General features: G+C 35.0%; 1 pseudogene; it reads right to left on the bottom strand.

Moving 5' to 3' along the window:
* Nucleotides 1-461: 461 nt before the first annotated feature.
* LOC130835567 (protein SET-like) lies at nt 462-10,983 on the bottom strand (annotated as a pseudogene).
* Between the last annotated feature and the right edge of the window lie 1,483 nt (nt 10,984-12,466).

Below are 12,466 nucleotides of genomic sequence, written 5' to 3' on the forward strand. Positions count from 1 at the left end.
TGTCTAATAGAATAAAAGTAATAAGAACAATACAGTACTAACAGCATACTTGCTATATGGTAGGCACTATATTAAGAGCTTTCCAGGAAATATCTTGCTTCATCTACACAACAGTGCTATGAGATACTGATTCTTATTAATTATTATTTCCATTTTACAGATGAGGAAATGTGCCTTATGGAGGAAAAGGCATACCTAAAGCATGCAAAACTAGTAAGTGGAAGAGGTGGAGTTTGAACACAGTCATCTAATTCTTCTCTGTCAAATAGTATAGTTTGAGAATAAAAGAAAATTAATAGTAGCTGCCTCTAATCCTAAATAACTTTGGCTCTTATTTTTTTTTCTTAAAATAGCTCAGGTACCAAAAACATCTGGCCAATAGAAATACATGAGTCACTAAAGGAGAACCAAATGTGACCTTTTTTTCAGGCATTCAACACATCCACAATGAGAAATGTAGGTCACTGTAGGTATTTTAAAACAATCATCCCTTCTGAAAATGGTTGTCCTTTGGGAAGGCAGCATGCTGGACCCATCTGTTGCTGCAGCCCTGGCTGCAGTTTCTTGGTCCAGTATTGGGCAGCTGTATCGCATTGATTCATAGTTGTTCCTTCCTGGGAATTCAAGTCTGTATTGCAAAAGATGTACTTCATCTCTCCTGGGCTGAATGCTCCTGTAACATGGATAATCAGGAGCACTCAGCAGTGATATGTTTCACCACGAGGACTAGAGAGATAAAGAAAGCTGTTCTGCAAAGAGTGAAAAAATAATTAGTTATAAATGTAGATAAGCAGTGTTGACAGATACAGAGAGAATCTTGCAAACTTGCCAGGCCCTGGTTCTAGTATATTATTAAATACAAAGTATTACTATATATTTGTCCTTCTCCTTAGGTTCTTTGAGATGCCCTTATGGCCTTATGACAAATTTTTACTTAAGTTAGTCTCAGTGGACTTATATTTCTTGCAAGATGATGGTGTTTGTATCAAATATTGTGACAGATCCAAGACATAATGATTCACCATCCCTTTCTTCAAAGAACGTATGTTGTGATACAGTTGTGACATGTATCAGTATGTGTTAGGCCACCAGTGATAAACCCTGAAATTATTCAAAAAATCAACATTTAATTCTTGGCAATTGTCATTTTTCTATCTTATTTTCTTGAAGGAATTATTCAGGATAAGATTCTAATACTAAACATATAAATACCTCCTTTCTGTGCCTTAGCTTATTCCCCATTTAATATAGTCAATCATATTCGCTCATCAGTTTTCCAATTATGTTTCCCATATTTGATTAATTTCCTCATTAATGTAATAATTAGTGATTATAAAAATTCATTTTCTTACCTCATTACTGTGACATGTAATTCCTGCTGCTTCCATATCATCATAATCTTTTTGTTCAACCTCTAATCAATTTACCTTGAATATAGGTGGCCAAAAATACCAACTTCATATGTTTTAAAAAAGCCACAGATAATTTATCAATTTGTTCCATTTTATATGATTGTGTTATGGTCAACATGACACCTCCACTTTTCCTCCTCTAGCTTCATGTTTTAGATGTAATCTACCCACCAAGAAGGAGCGTTAAATTTTGAATATGAATTCCAAATTTCCTCTTAGCAATATTTTATAGCTCACAACATTCTCCTTACTCTAAACCCGAGATTTCTTCTCCTATAGACTATTGATGAAATTTTCTCTTTTAGATTGTCACTTTCAGCTGTCCATGACATGGTTTCCATCTGCATTTCACATACTTTTCCACAAAGTTTCTGTAAACATAATTAAAAACTGGTGAGTGGGGTCCTCCCACCTCTGGGTGTTACTCGTTACCTCCTCTCCTTCTACACCCCTTGCACCTTATCCCTCTTTTTAAAAGCACATCACTTGCTGTTTTTTGCTCAAGCCATTTATTGCCATGTCTTTTTCCCCAAATGATTTTGCAAGTCTTTAAAGTAGTAGATGAGCAATAATTGTTTATTCTAACAGTACATTATCTTTTCCTAAGACTGCCACTTATCCAGTTTCCTCCATCTTCCCACCTTTCATTTAATGTAGCCTTATCCTTCCCGTTCCTCTCATCTACTTTTATATCACTTTGCTAGCTACTTACCAGTGTAGCTATGTAAAACATTATATGACTATAGAAGTTACTCTAAACATATATTTCTCTTTTTAAAAAATAAGCACAAGCTGAATCTTTTCTGGAGCTCAGTTATAGAAATATGTCCTGGGTGCAAGTGAATCATCTCATTTTTAAAAGAATGCATCATTACACTTTACAAGAAAGTAAATGGTTCTTTGTTTTCTCAATAATTTTTTAAGTTCGACAACATTTTCATGTTTGTTTCTCTGCACAATTTATTTCCTAATACACACTGGAATATAGTCCAACATCTGGTTTCATATTCATTATATCTGTATAAATAGCATGTTTTTAGTGTAGTGGCAGATTGGGAAGGGAGGGATTTATCTTACCCCATTTAGAGTCCAACTGATATTATAAATTGCGTTTTTGTAAAATGGACCAGACAGAAGACTAGCTCTGTATAGACTAAGTAGTCCCTTGGGAGATAATTCAATATACAGAAAAAGTTACTTCATTTAGCAAGAAAATGAGAGGTGGAGAGTTAAGTATCCACCATTATCAATCCCCTGGCCATCTTCTGTCCAAGCTCTAACTATACCCATTTCCACAAATCAAGCTTAAACCTAGAGCAAAATGTCAAATTAATATGACCAGATGCACAATTCATGATGTGACAATTCACTCCTAAATATATTTTCAACAGAAACATTTTCATATGGCAACTAAAAAAAGTACTAAATGTTCATAGGAGCACTATTCAGAATAGCCCTAAGCTTAAAACTACATAAATTTCCATCGAAAGTAAAAATGATAAATTATAGAGTGAAATACTATACAACAATGAGAATAAACCATTCATTTGCTATACTTAATAATATGTGTCAATTTCAAAACAAGTGTTGAGTGAAAGAAGCCACACACAAGAATATATATATATATCTTGTCTGATTTCCTTTATATTAAGTGAAAAAATAAATATGAAACCAACCTAAGCTAGAATCCTGGATAACAATACCGTTGGGGAATTGCATAGTGGCTTGAAGGTATAATGAGAAGGGCTCATGATATGTTTCCAAAATGCTGATGATTTTCTGTTTCTTTTTTTTTTTCCCCTTTTAAAATTTACATCGTATGTATTTATTTATTTATTTATTTTTTATTTTATTTTTATTTTTTTTGGGGGGGTACATCAGGTTCAATCATCTGTTTTTATACACATATCCCTGTATTCCCTCCCTTCCTTGACTCCCCCCCCTCGAGTCCCCCCCACCCTCCCTGCCCCAGTCCTCTAAGGCATCTTCCATCCTCGAGTTGGACTCCCTTTGTTATACAACAACTTCCCACTGACTATTTTACAGTTGGTAGTATATATATGTCTGTGCTGAAGGGGAAGCTGAGACGAAGCGAGAGATTTTCTGTTTCTTGATCTGAGTGCTTGTTACCTCAGCATGCTCAGTTAGTGAAAATTTATCAAGTTGTAGAATGATGATATATGCATATGGATATTTTGTTTCAATAAAAAGCTTTAAAAATATTAGTTAATATGGAGCATCTAAAGATTATATCCAAATGAAATCTTTGCATGGGTTTGTTTTGATTACTATACAACAATGTAATGTAATTAAACTATACAACACCTTAAGCTTGTTTCTCTATTTTCAGTGCCTGCCAAATTTTTAATTATTGTCTCTGTCATATCACTGATTTCATGTAATTCCTATATGTTCCAAGAAAACCATATGGGTATTTTTTTCAAGAAGATCAAGTAAAACACCACTATATGCCAAGAGGACAACTTTTTTTCTCTGCCTAAAAAACTCTTACTCATCTTTGAAGACCTAGCTAAGTTGTCACCTCCTCTGTGAAATCTTATCATTTGCACCACAGGGTAGAAGCTGCTCCCTACCTTTTGAGTCACATACAGTGTTATTAACTCTGACAGCTTTTAAGGCATTGTGTTGGAATGACCTCTTCACAGATCTGACTTCTCTACTAGATTGTGAGTTTCTCAAGGGCAGGAACATCCCTTCATTCATTCTAGTTTCACTGGCTCTTAAAAAATACACATAAAATATCTAGAAGAAACTTCAACCAAAAAATGTTGGAAACAGCATGGCAAAGAGGACAAAACTACTCTGAATTAAGTTATACCAACCAGCAACTAACTACTTGAAGCACATGTTGCATGGTTCTTTTAGAATTACTTTTATTGATTTTTCCATTGTTATCCTATCTAGGAAGCAGTTTTTAAAAAAACCTGTTGCTGTGCTCCACAATTAAAAAAAAAAAAAAAATCTCTGGCCTCAGCCATAGCAATACTTAGGTCTTCTCTGAAAACTAATACATTTCAATCTTCTGAACATTTTAAATCATCTTCCTTATAGCTTCCTTTATACATTTTTGGGTAAAAATTATAAATTGTAATCCCTCTCCTGCAAATGTCCAAGACTTTACTGTATTTGTTTTATCCAAAGGTTAGCCCCTTGACTGAGTCAGGAAATAAAAGGCTATTCTGAAGTTAGCTTCCCTTCACTCCGAAGGGTAAAAAGCTTTGTAATTATCAAGTGGAATTAAGTGGTGGTATCTGAAAGGAAGAGATGGGGGCTCACATTCCTGTAGAAAATTCAAAGACAAAGGAAAATATGTAAAGAAATAAACCAATAATACTATTAATAGCTAAACTCTATTGATTGTTCCTTCTCTATCATTTTATATTGTTGATTTCATTTAATCTTCATTACAAGACTTAAGATGCCTTAATAACAGGCTTATGACCTTCATTTATCCCATGTAACAAATCAGAAAAAGTCTTACAGAATTTAAATATTTTGCTAAAAATTATGAATAGTGAGCAGCAGGAGTGGGTTGAAAATCCACCTGAATAACATAGGGCCTGATCTTTAATGATTCTACTGTACTGCCTTGTTAAAAAATGTTCATAAAGACACGTGTGTATGTGTGGTTCTTCAGACTGAAAAATAACTTTTATACTTCCTACTTTTAACATATTTTATTTAACATATTTTAATATATTTATCCTTGTTGAAAGTATTTATGTAAGATATAATTTCAAGAACTGTAGTGGAATGGCATGCATGGATAAAAATATGCAACATACACACCAGGAGCAAACAGTCCCAAATATGTAGATATTTCTAGGCATGCAAATATAATCTTTGATGAATTAGAACTTGAATAAGTGGGTATCATAACAAATATGTCAATTACTTCTAAACTCATTTTTAAGTTCAAGGTAATTACAATTAAAATTTTAATAAAAGTTTTGTGTGAGAAGATCTGGAAAGACCAGTCTAAATTCTGTATAGAAAATGTGCCCAAAAATGTTTATTAGCATTTATTATTGGTAATCACAGAAAATTAAAATGAGAAAAGTAGTGAAAAAGTTGTTTCAAATAGCAAACTACCAATGATTTTTTAAATTTTAAAGTCTGACAAGTACAAACTGTAGACATTTTTATAAATACAAATTTAGTAATATAGAACACACCACACAAAACAGCCTAATAATTCTCTATTTAATATTAAAAACAAGGAAAATAATAATTTAACAATGTTTTCTTCATGGAAATGTACTTCATTACCTACATTTTATAAAATGAAAAATTGGTATTAGGGTTTCAATATTTGAATTCTGAATTTTGGGAGAGTATAAACATTCAGTCCATAGCAGATGGGAAAATGGTCAAAGTGGTTAGAATCACAAGATCTATTTAGTGGAGCTCTGGACACTGGGGAGAAATGAAAACAAGATGCAGTCACATTAGGCCAGATTTCGGAGGGGCTGTGAAACCAAAAGTCCTCATGAGGTTCTCAAGGTCTGAGTGGGCTACCTCTTACATGGGAGTGTATCCATAAGCCTTAGATTTTTTCAGTTAGATCAGTGGTGGTCCCTGGGGGGAGGGGGCAGGGTGAGGGATAGAGGCAAGTGATTTGACTAGAAAATCCAGAGGCAAAAACTGGGGCAAAAGCCCCAGTCAGCTATATTTGAGCAGTCACCAACATGGGCCACCTTCTTAAACATTATTGAGTTACATTAATCTTTTTGATTTTAGGTCAAATTATACTTTGAATAGTTAATATGTATTTATTCACCAGGCACTGAACCCATCATATGCAATACTTATTTATTTATATTTTTTAAATCTTTATGTTCCTTGATTGAAACAAGATTCCTGACTGATATACAGTGATGTATTTACTACAGACACCTGTGCAGAAATTGCATGCTATCCATCCTGACAGGTTTTCATTACACTTTACCTATTGATGGAACAGTTCCATTTATAAAGTTTTTATACATCAAAAAGCTTTGAATTTGACCAGGCTGCCCATTATTTAATCTCTGAAAAAGTTAAGTGGCATTTAATTTTAAGTACTATATTTTTGCAGCATTAAAAAGCTTATGCATTAGGTAGCATCTCAAAATGTTATTTATGCACATTGGCATTTAGCAGACAGAGCAGAGTCCGTCATCTCACCCAGATTCACACAGACAGGTCTCATTTGAGAGCTATATGCTAGAGTTAGTACTCTGAGACAAAAGTACTCCTAACCTGAGTTTCTTAACCACCAATATGGACTTCTTACTCTGAAAGCTTGTCTTCTTGGTCACATCTTACAGTGCCAGTGAAGACATGCCAACAATTGCCCTGTGTGTTAACTCAGCAGTAAAGCACCAAGTCTATCTGACGGTGATCACAGGCACTATTATTATCCAGGTAAATAAAGGCCCGTGTTTTCCAGGTAAATAAAAGCCCTATTATATATCCAGGCAAATAAAAGCCTGTATTTTGAAATGCCAATTTGAGATACAAATCAAGGGTACAACATATTCAGAACTGAGTTTTCAGCAATCTGGTATCCTGAATGATGTGAAAAATTTCAGAAACTGATGGCAAATAGTACCTATGATAGGCTCCTAGCTATGGAGACATTAACACATTGATTCAAATCCCTTTACTCCATCAACATAGCACTGGGGTCATCCTGCAAAGTGTGTATCAAAAAATACAAAGTTAGGGTGACAAAGTTTGACAATAATGTTATACAAGTCAAACTTGGAAAGTCACATTAAGTATATCTCTTCTGAGAGGAAAGTGTCAAATCCTTTGTGTATACATTTAGTTTTATCGTAATAAAGCAACCTGTATAATTTTAACGTTTAAAATTGAACTTCATATTTCCTTTCCAGTGAAACAAAAAGAAAAATTTAAAAATAAACAGGAACAAAATTACAATAGAGAATGTCAGTTGCAAGTAAGATCCTACAGGTTCTACTAATTCTCCCATCAAGTGGCAGGGCTCAAGTCATCATTAGGAGATAATTTTGTTTTAAATATGTCATCTTAAACTGCAAGGATTGCCTGCTAAACATCACAATTAAACATGTCAAAGGAGAAACCATGTTGTCAAAATGCCCACTTAACCCACCCAAACATCTCTAACCCACCCTTTGCTGACCTTCCATAACCCCATTTTTTAAAGCTTTTGTTTTCTTTTTTTAAACAAGAGAAAGTAGACAGATACATGTTGGTAAGTGCTAACCATCCATACTCACATAGAGGCACAGTGTAATCTCTGAGCCCAATATACAGAGAATGGAGGAAAAAAGCTAGAATTCTATTCACTACTACACAGGGGCCTAGCACCCTCCAGCTTCCAGCAGAGCTAAGGGAGCAGAAGGTTTTTCTTGTTTCCCACAGAGCACGGTTTTGTGGATTACATAAAGTTTTTGTTGCATCAGGAAGGGATAAAAATGAATTTGGAACAGAAAGGGGTAGATATTCTTTTCCCACTGAATTCTGCTCAAAGTATCACCCCCCCCCCCCAAATAAGTTGAGAACCATGGTATAAAGGAGAAAAGAGAGCTTAAAAACAGTATGACTGAGAACAAGAGGAGAAAAAAAAAAAAGACTTGCTCCCAGGGATTGGAGAAAATTAAAAAAAGGAAGATCAGAATCCATCAGTGTTCCATTAGTCATCTTCTCTTTATCTTCCTCTCCTTTCTCCTCTTCCTCATCATCATCTTCTTCACCTTCATCCTCAACCCCTCCTTCATCAATATCTTCTAATTCTTCTTCCTCTTCATCCTCACCATCATCATCTTCTTCTCCTTCCCCTTCCTTATCATCCACGTCAGTAACCGAGTAGTACTGTACTGGATTTGGCCAAATATCATCTTTGATGACCTCTTGTAACTCATCTGCACCTGCATCAGAATGATTAGTAAATCAGGTGAAGAAGCTCACTGGTCCCTCATGCCATCTCTTCCTTCTGGCTTTATTCTGTGTTTAGCTTAAACTTTTCATCAAATCCTTTTTGGATTTCCATTTGATTTCAGTGGACTTTGAAGATGAATCACCACTCGCATTCAGATGAAATTCTTTGGAGAGAACTTTATTTTCGAAGTAAGGGTTTTCATTAAAATAAAAATCTATTCTGTAACCTGATTTAATATCTTCAAATTCTGTCACTTCAACTCTTGTCAAATAATGCAGCACCTCTTCATCTTCCTCCAAAGCAGTGCAGACAATTGTGGATGGTTGAGAAATGTTGTTACCCCAAAATCTGGGATTTTGATAATCAATTCTGACCTCTTCTTAAAAAATAGTTGGCGGAATTTATTATATTTATGTTCTACTTTCAAAATCTCCTCCTGGCTTGTTCATTAAGTCTGTCTATTTCATTTTGTACTTCATCAATATGTTCAATTGCTTCTTGCTGCTCTTTTTCTTCCTTCGGCAAGTTTGGAGAAGCAGACATTTCCTCTGGCCTGGAGGCAGGAGTCAGTCTCACTTTCTTCGGTTTCTTCGCTTAAGGTGGAAGTGAAGAATGGTGTTTGGGAGTCGTGCTGTGGGAAACGTCAAGAATCAACCCAAGGGAAGACGCAAACACAAGGAGCCCTGAGAACTCACATTATTTCATTTTAATTCTCGTAGCAGTCCTTTGAGGCAGTCACACATTTTTGTCTCCATGTTAATTAATAAAGAGGCATGTAATGCTTAGAGAACCTGAAGAACTCAACCGCATCTCACAATTAGAGGGCAAAACCAAGCAGTCAGTTCAGGTCTGTCTGGCTCCAAAGTCCACCAAAGGCATGTCTGCTTGATCCACAAAAGAGATAAGGACACAGATGAAGTTTGAATGATCCCAAAAGAGGTGAAGAGATATAAAGAGTCAGAACAATGAAACTACTTAAAGGCATTCATCAGAGAATTGTGATAATAAAGTTATTATTTTAGGAAAAATAATCTGATGGGCCAGTCAAACAGATTAAAATTGAGTGATAGATTAGAGGGAAGAAGAGCAATGATAAAACAACTACAGGATTTCAAGTGTGACATAATGGAAATCTGAATTAAGTTGGGAATGGCAAAATAGGGACAAATTTGTAACAGAATAATTAACAAAATAGATAACTGATTGGATGTGAGTAACAAAAGATAAGAGAAAGTTAATGATGACTGGTATATGAAAAGAACTATTTTGGCATATGTAATATATTTTCGAGGTCAGAAATATTTCTTGACCCATTTTAATACCAATATTGTCTGTTTAACATAGTTTATTATGTTTACATGTATAGCCTTGTTTGGCCTCATTGTAGTCCTGAAAAGTTAGTGGGAAAATATATGCCATGCATTTTTAAAACTGGACAAGCTGGGTGAGCTTCTGATGTGAGCAAACACACATAAGTTAGAGCTCAGGAGTCAATGCATTTCTAATGTAGTCTATACTATGGTTACCAAAATGTATTTTTGAGTTCTCCATATTTATATGGAGTTAGTGTTGGTATTAGCATATGCTGAAATGTAATTTTAGTTAATTCACTGTGAATTTTTATTTCTAAATAAAGAAGATGTCATTTCATCTTATAAGATTCTAAGAGATAAGTGGATCTTCAAAAATATTTTTCTTAATTATCATTATTCTACAGGCACGTAGCTGTACATTACCAAGAAAGTATCATGTTGCTTGTTTTGAGGATTATTTCACATCTTTTGCTCTTTCTCAGAGAGGAAACCATTTGGTTCTTTGAATTTATGCCAGCCAACACAAATGCTTAATTCAAATCGAGATAGAAACCAATTATATCAGGAGAGGATCATTGACAATTGCAGCATTCCAGGAACTTTGGCCTGAGCTGGGAGGAGTATGAGGCAAAGAATCACATTAGGAGGCCCATGAGGAGGTTTTATTTCAATAATTCAATGATAAAGAGCTGAATTTGGAGACATTCTTAACTCTCAGAAATAAGTGAAGTCAATACAAACACAAGATATATTATTTTTTTTTTCTAGATAGCCTAACAACCTCATTAAAGAATCTAAATGTTAAATTTCCCACAAAACGCTAGGAAACATAAACTAAGTCCTTATAATCCTGCTGCTCCTAGTAAACTAAAATGTATTACATATTCACAATAAGCACTGTGTAATCTAATTTTAACTATTTTGTCATTCAATTCTCACAGCATCAGGTGCTATTTTTACCCTGATTTTACAAACACATAAAGTGAGAGGCAAAGAGTTTTATGATTTGCCTTGGTCACCCATTTATTTTTCTTTTTATCTCCCAAATTACTTCTTAACAAGGTATGAGGAAACATTCTTAGCTGGTAGGCCCTATGATTATCAACATCAATCATGAGTGCCCCATTCAAACAAGATACTTACATAAGGAAATCTCTCACACCACCTGATCTAAACAGATAACTTGCTTTGACGCAACCACAAATACTTATGTATTTCCAAACAGCATTTTGGAAAGCAGAGTCTCTGGAAATATATAAGATATTGTAACTATCAGAACCAGAAGATTAGTTTTTTATTATTATTATTACTTTCAACACTCACCTTGCATACATTCAAATGTACTGACTGAGCTGGCAGGGATTTGCACGTGCACATCACCTGAGGATCAATTGACTCTGGGTTAACTGAAGTGCTCTGGCATTCTTGGCCACAGAATTTTGAATCAGATTTTGGTTGGGGAAATAACAGAGAAACAACACCACCAAAAAACCTCATGAACAACAAACCCATAAACAAATCCATAAACTGCCTTATGTAATATGGGAATGAATTGTAAATTAAAACCTAATAGGAAAAGTTGGGATTGCAAAAGTCCAGCACACCATTAAGTCATTGCCAAGAGTCAGGGAAATGGCCACAGAAGATCAAGGATGTATATACAGCAGAACTCAGCCTGCACAGCATTCAGGTGGATTCTTCTCACAGACTTGCAAGAAAGAAGGGAAATCTCAGAATTTCTCATCATCTGGTTCATTCTCATCATTTGTTTCATTCTAAGACATGAAGTGGACGGTTCTCAGGAGCTTACTGGGAAGCCATAATGAATCTGACATCTCCCCAGGAATCTCTCTGCAACTGACTTCAGAAGAAAATGATTTCTCCCCTTCAACCTCCACTATTTTAAACAAGTACCTCAAAGTTTACCCTAGAATTGTACAGAAAAACGCATTCTGGGAAATGTAGTCACCAGCTTCTCCTCAGCAATGTGCAAAGCCAGGCTTAGGAGGAGGCAGTGGCGATGGCAAGTTGCCAATAGGTAATCCAAATGAGGGGACATAAAACCCCTTAAGCCATTGTGTCTCTCCATTTGTGATTTTTTAAATCTGTCATAGCTCAGTCACAACCTCCTTTTGATAGCTTCTAATTTAAATATTGAAATATAGAGTTACCCATTATTAACATACATTTTGCTAAATTATTGGGGACTGGAAGAAAAGAAAAAATAATTGTTTAATATATAGTATATATATAATAACAAAATATATATGCAAATATATATATATGTACATATCAAAGCAGAGAAGAAAAAGTGCATTTTTTTTTGCTGTCTTCATTCCTTTAATTATTATGTGACTAGAGTAGATATTCGTAACTTCCTTTCTCCTTACCTTTCTATATACTCTTTGTTCTCAGCCAGAACTTCACCTGGCCATGGTTATTTATCTGAAGGGAGAGGGGAGGTGAACCAAAGTATTATTTCTGAAGAGTCCATGCCAATAACAATCTTGCCTGTGTGTAGTTGCTGCTGCATTTTCATATTTACATTTACCAGTGGAATTGAGAATACCAGGAAACACCACTGATTAGAGACATATTCATCCTTGACCTCATTTTATATTGGCAGGCCTATCTCCCCTGGATCATCAGGACCTATCATACCAACCAGTACATTAAATCCTTTATGTGTCTGTTGGTTCTATGGTAGCTAATGGGCAACCTCCTTCCAATTCAAAGGAACTTTTTTTGGTTCCCCTGGTAGGAAGCATTCCTTCTCTGGGAATCAGAAATGCATATGTTTGTAGGGATGGGAA

This window comes from Hippopotamus amphibius, chromosome 14, assembly GCF_030028045.1.
Source record: "Hippopotamus amphibius kiboko isolate mHipAmp2 chromosome 14, mHipAmp2.hap2, whole genome shotgun sequence".
Taxonomy (NCBI): Eukaryota; Metazoa; Chordata; class Mammalia; order Artiodactyla; family Hippopotamidae; genus Hippopotamus; species Hippopotamus amphibius.